At 32.8% G+C, this 6,722-nt stretch overlaps 1 long non-coding RNA gene across 1 annotated transcript; it reads right to left on the minus strand.

Annotated features, from left to right (window-relative positions):
* Positions 1-253: 253 nt before the first annotated feature.
* Positions 254-1,286, minus strand: LOC18094424 (uncharacterized). Its single transcript, XR_002981942.2, has 2 exons — positions 825-1,286; positions 254-672 (listed from the first exon to the last, which is right to left on the minus strand). It is a non-coding gene; the product is annotated as an uncharacterized LOC18094424 (long non-coding RNA).
* Positions 1,287-6,722: the final 5,436 nt, after the last annotated feature.

Below are 6,722 nucleotides of genomic sequence, written 5' to 3' on the forward strand. Positions count from 1 at the left end.
GGAAAGATTGTTTGCACGACAAAATAAGGTCTTAAAGCCTCCTTTATGCGTTTGAAGAACACTTGTCTTGTCACTCTTTCACTGTATCATTGCAGCTATTCAAGATGATAAGCTTAAGTATCTGATTAGTTGCTGGGTTTAAAAAGTCTTTCCCAGTTTCATTTTCAGGCTTAAAAAATAAGCAAATACTAGAATCATTGAAATTTAGGTGATGCATCAACTTCCAAAGTAAAAGGAAAAAAAAAAAAAAACAGAGAGAATCATTGATATTTTATTTTATAAGTTGGCAAACATACGAAGCTTCCATCACTTATATAACATATACTACCAGGCAAAATTCATTACATCTTGTGACTAACATGCTTGATTCAGCAAAGAAAAGATAAAAACGAAAGGAAGACTACCGAGAGATAGAGATATAAACAGAGTTGTTAGTCTGTACTATGTTACATTTTGCTAGTGTTGTGTAAAAGAAGTAGGGTGGTGGATAAGCGATCCAAATGAGGGAATTTCTTTTGAAATTCAGACATTAAGGCCAAGTTTTCTTGGCGGAGAAGATTAGCTTTCTTCCTCAGCTTCTCGTTCTCTTCAACGATTCTTTGGTTCTCTAAACACAACTTCAAGTTCTTTAGCTCCATGTCCTTCCCCTCCATTTCTTCATATCCTGACCTCCTGCTTTACACAAGGAGAGAGAACAAGGAAAATTCCTCACGTCAAACACGTATTTTTTGTAAGAACTATACAGCAAATGAAACATCAAAACACTTGGGACAGTAAAGGTTGCGTTACAAGCAGATGCTAAGTTTTTGCATGGTAAGACATACCTGCAGGTGAGCCCAATAACTTGAACCTTACATTTCTTTGATCTTTGCCTTCTTTTTGAAGGGTGGAAAGGAGAAGGGAACCTCTCTACTCCGTTAGTGCACATTATATTTGTTGCTATTGGAAAGATGAAAGAAAGCGAATTGAGAAAAGAGGGTGGGATGTAAGTTCCTATATATACAGGTGGTTTTGTGTCATGACAGTGTGCATGATTATCTAGGGCATATGGTGGGTATGCATTTGATAGAGAGATAGATTTATCTTCTATAGCAATGATGTCATATTGGATTCATGATTGCAATGGGAAGCTACCCCTTGTATCGATGATGGGTGAGGAAAGTAACAAAGAAAAGCCTAAGATCACGGAAGCTTCTCTTTGATCATCTCCTGCACACTTGGCCTTAAGGAGTAACAAAATTTAAAATTAATAGAACCAATGGAGCATGAGTACTATTCATGTTAAAGCTATTGATTTGAAAAGATCTGCTTCGTTAGGAAAAGCTAACTATAGTTTATGTTTGAAATTTGTAATGGTCCTTCTGAGATGGCACTTCGTAGTTGCATGTCAGCAAGCATCCATGGATGATTAGGCTGATTACAAGTGGCTTCTTGGCATCACCTTGTCTTATGGCCCATTCCAAGCCTAATGCAATGTAGAGTTGTAAGAGCTCACCTCTCTCTCTCTCTCGACTTTTGGGATTGTGGACCATTACAGGGGGGAGTTGGCATCTTCATTTCCACCCTTTCCTTGCTCCACTTTTGTATGTTTCATTATACTTGGTTTGAACACAAGTGTAAGAGTCAGACTTGACATTGAGGGCCTGAAAACCCCACCATTTCCTTGGTACTAGTATTCTCTGCGTTTGGGACAAATGATGCATGGCCGAAAAAAAGAAATGAAAATAATGGGGAATAAGTTCATGATAACTCACTTTGCATATGTACACTAGATCATTTATTTGTTGTGGATCAGTTTAATTTAAAAAAAAATTAAATTGTGTAGAGATTAAATCGGTATAACTCGCTTGATTTGACAAGCCTAAAAGCAAATTGGATGATCAGAAAACACATAATTTGACTAAATTTTTTTTAAGATAATATATATTTTTTTAATATTGAGACGATAATATATTAAATCAACTCAGGTCAATCCAAGTTAACGTGTAAAATCTGCAACCCGAGTTATGAGACCATGATAACCTTATAAAAAGTATATCGAAAAATATTTTGAAGTCTAATTCTCAGTCAACTCAATATTGAATGATAAATTTTTTTTAAAAAAATTAATTAAAAAAGGATAAAAAAAATAAGCCGGTTTAACTTGCCAAACTTGGATCATGAGACTTGAATAACCTCATTGAAAGAAAATCAAAACAAATTTTGAAGTCCAATTCCCAATCAATCCAATATTAAAGGATAAAATTGAAAAACAATTAAAAAAAATACAAAAAAGAGTTTGAATCAACCCGAGTTAACTTGTCAAATCTGTGACTCAGACCATGAGATTAGAATAACATTATAGAAAACCAACTGAAACAAACCACGAAACTTATCTCGATCAATTAAATATTAAATAATAAAACTAAAAAAAAACTCAAATACAAAAAGAAGCCAAAAAAACCTTAAATTATATTTACACATGTATTGAACATTAAGCTCTTTTATAATAGGATCTCAAGTAGATCATGATCGTACCCATAATTATTATGTACTTGCAGATGATGAACCAATGGAATGAATTTGTTGCTGTCTTTATTTAAAAAAAAAAAAAAAAGGCAAGGAGGGAGTCTCAAGTGATACTAGAGGTTAGGCCGCTGTTTTTGTTGCACAGCCCTTTCTGCTAGTAGATATTTCACATACATGTATTCCAACTACCTTCATTTCTTTCTTTGACCTTCTCCACTACTTAATAATGGTTGCAATGATATTAAATTGTTAATGCAGGTAGATAATTAGCCTGACATGTGCAATTGCACCAACTATAGAAGAAGAAGAAGACCTACTAATCAATGGATCTTGCATGCACACACACTGATATATATATTATGGTGAAAAATCCCTTTATAATAATTGCTTGGTTAATTTGGTTTAACACTCATAATTCTCATGTTATGATTGTTTCAGTTAGAGAAATAAATAAATTATAGCAGAGATTCTTCATTTATCAAGTGATTTTAAGGAGTGCTACCCTTCTGAGATCAGCCACAGAACTTTCTCGGTAAGGTAACAAAGTTATATCTTGATTAAAATGAAAGCCAATCTTTGAGGAGCTCAAGTCGAAGGAGCAATTGGACATGCCAGAGAAATTATGCATATGTAATTAATTCATACCTATGCCTTTGGTCCGAAAATATATATGAATGTTGACCGTACACGCCTGTAATGCTTGATAGTGTAGGCAAATTCCTAACCCTAATCATGCCATTTTTTGAATGGAGAGAAGGGAGAAGCCATTAATCGAAGAGAGCATGACTAGAACCACACTCACAGGACTCTTCACTTATTTCTTCTTTTACTACCTCTACTACTCAGAACACACACACACACGAGAGTAGAGCAATAGTCAACGATGAAATAAATGGAATTCCTCTTCTTCTCCTGCCTCTTCAAGTGCTGTAAAAACTTGTAAACATGCACACCATCCTTGACGTTAGGTCTCGCATGCATCAATTATGATGGCTCCACAATTTCCCATTTAAATGTCTAATCCATGTACTGTATCTCCTCCTATATGTGCACTGCAATTGATTGCTATATTGGTGTGTGCATTTGTCATCAACCTCATCGCCACCCATATGTATATCGTGCACAGGGTATCATGGCAATTTGATAATTGAAATCATGAGTGTTCTTCTTTTCAACTTGTACATTATGATAGGTATACTTATGGATATTACGTGATGTCTGTTACCCCTTGTAAATCTATGAATGGTAGCTAGGAAACCACCATAAAATTATGATTCCAAGAGGATAACGTTCAATATAGTGTAAGATGCAGTATTCGGAAGCCTGGGAATTAATTAGAAGTGTTTTGTTTTTTTCCTTTTATGATGAAAATTAGAATAGGTTAGGAGATTAGAACAAGCACATGGCTGCCAAAAATGAAAAGACCATGGCAGCTTCATTACTCTACGAAAACTGGGAGTTGGGGTCATGATCATAATGGCCTTGCTTATTTGACCTTTACTGGCCTCCTGCTCAAGAGTCAATAGCTATAGAGTTGGCAGAAATTGATAGATATTAGATGGTGGCGGTGGAAAGTTAAGTAGCTAGGCATAAATATTGTGGCTCGAAACACAAGTAACATTTGCAATTATATTTGCGCATTTTCATATTCGATATGAGAGGTATTTAATTTGGAGAAAAAAAAATATATGGCTCCATGCTATTTGCAGCAGAAGATCTTTATAGTTCAGAAACTTGAAGCATTCTGGCACCCTCAACTTGAGATCCAAGGAGAGGGATGGATATTTTTTTCCTTGAGCAATATTCCTGAGCAGTTTTCAACTCGGCGCCACTCTCTAGTCTCTCGCTATCTGCTCATCTCTCTTCTTTGAAACTCTATAGGCCCAGCTTAAATTAGCTGTCCCTGCTTGAATTCATCCAGCCCATTAGACCGAAGGTTGGATGCGTGGAGCAAGTTTAGATAAGGTGGGTCGGTAATGGTAGCCCTGTTTCCTCCTCCTCTTCTTTTTTCTTTGACTAGGCGAGCTTTATTGTTGTTGTTTTTTTAATTAATAATTAGGGGTATCATTGGATCAATTTATCCATCAATTAAAATTAAAATTAGATCTTTTTAATAATAATAATATTGACTCAAACCCATTACATTACTAGCCTTCAATAAGTATGATTCCACGTGATAGGTTTTGTCTTGTAAAGATGGCTTCTAAACCTTTAGTGTTTGCGGATACACATATATTTGTGATGGAATAAGAAAAAAATTAAAAAAATTTTAATGAGTCAAATTTATAAATTATAATTGTTAAATTTGATTTAAGTCAATTCAGTATAAAACTCATATCTTGAGTCGAGTCAGGTAGATTAATCTGATTTAATATTTTTTTTTAATTTTAAAAAATACAATATCAACATCTAATTGTATCTTACCATATTTTGATGAAGAAACGTAAACAGATTAAAATGATTCCATCAATTCATGATTTCGCCAACACAAATCACAATTCTAAGATTATTTTTTTTTTCAATCTAGAAGCGTAGATCCTTTTACTGGTATTCTTGAGGGATTGTGAAAGAAAAGAAAGGAAGAAGAGAGGATCTTGTGTGCTGCAAATTGGATTTGCATGTCTTTTTTATTATATATTTTAACTCAATTTTAGATGGTTTATTGTAGCAAATTAGACTCTGGTTGATCTATTTTTGTATGGTTTTAATAAATTGAATTCCACTTAATTAAATTCAAATCTATATAGCATTCAAAAATACTTGGAGATGTTTTTTTAAAAAAAAAACGAGTTCCGTAATCCATTACTATATAAAAACAAAAACTCTACAAGTTTTTGATTACCTATAATATCTCTAGATATTCTTAAGAGATTATAATACCCTTAAATTACTTAAATGATATTTATACACTTATTTAATAAATAATATATGTGGGTTTACTATGTTTTTTTATATCCTTTTTAATATGTATATATTCCCTATTTAACCTTTTTGTTTCTTTTCCTAATACGTGTTTTTTATTTTTATTTTTTCCCTTTTCTTCTCCGATTCCATATTCAATTTTGTGTTTTTTTATATAGCACATTCAATACACCTCTCTTGTAAAACTAAAAATAAACAATAAAAATAAAAACTTGAATAATTGCTACAATAAACAATAAAAATAAAATTATATTGCTATACGTACAATCCCTCTATAATCTTAATTTTTTATTATTATTTCTATAATATTATTTAGATATTAAAAATAAAAAATTGGATTTTTTATTTTAAAAATATTTTAAACTATGGATTTTATTTTATTTTTCTATCTTAAGTATAAATCATGATTATAGAGCCTTTAGTAATGTTTAACAAAAACTTGAATAATTCATGCGCAATAAGAACTAGTTCACGAGAATATATATTGATAACGGATATTAGTTATGTCATAATCAAGTTTTGACCTTCATTTTTGTATATTTAGAGAAATTAAAAAATCTAAAAAAAGTGTCCTTTTAGTAAATTTAGTTAATTTTAATTTATATAATTTTTAAAACTATATAAATTAAATACTTTATTCATATCGGCTGGTCTTCGTTAAAATAAATTAATCATTTATTTACTTAATCTAAATCAACCCATTTAACTCATATTTTCAGTCCAATTGATTCGATTAAGCCCAATTTAGTTCAACGATTTTGTCAATGCGGACCCTTCTATCCGATTCTGGAACAGAGGGAATAGAACCATCGTCAGCCCAGTTCAAACAAAGAAAAGAACAAATCGCCCAGCAAAGCAACGGCGTTACGGGCCCGTTCATGCGTGGCATCCACGTCACAGGTGACGCCATAAAGAGCATAAATCCCCGCACAGGCGCTCTCTTCCTTTCTTTACGAAAAAGAGCTCATCAAGTCCTTGTTCTTTAAGTTTTGTGTCAATGCGGCCCTTCTATCCGATTCTCTTAAATCTTGCCCCTAATCTTAAAATTTCACCATTAATTTTGATAATTTGGCAAACTAGATAATGGGTAGCTTTTGAGTGTTGATATACGTGGCAAGTGAGTGTACTTATCGCTTTGTTAACTATAGTTCGACTCCCACGTCATGCCTTGGCCTTATATTTTTTATGCATCCTTTAATGCCTTGTTGTTGATTTATTTTTCATAGAACCCAAAACCCAATCTTATTCTTAATTAATATTTATCAGCCTTGATAAAAAGAATAATTTTTACA

Source organism: Populus trichocarpa, chromosome 1 (genome assembly GCF_000002775.5).
Source record: "Populus trichocarpa isolate Nisqually-1 chromosome 1, P.trichocarpa_v4.1, whole genome shotgun sequence".
In the NCBI taxonomy this organism is placed as follows: domain Eukaryota; kingdom Viridiplantae; phylum Streptophyta; class Magnoliopsida; order Malpighiales; family Salicaceae; genus Populus; species Populus trichocarpa.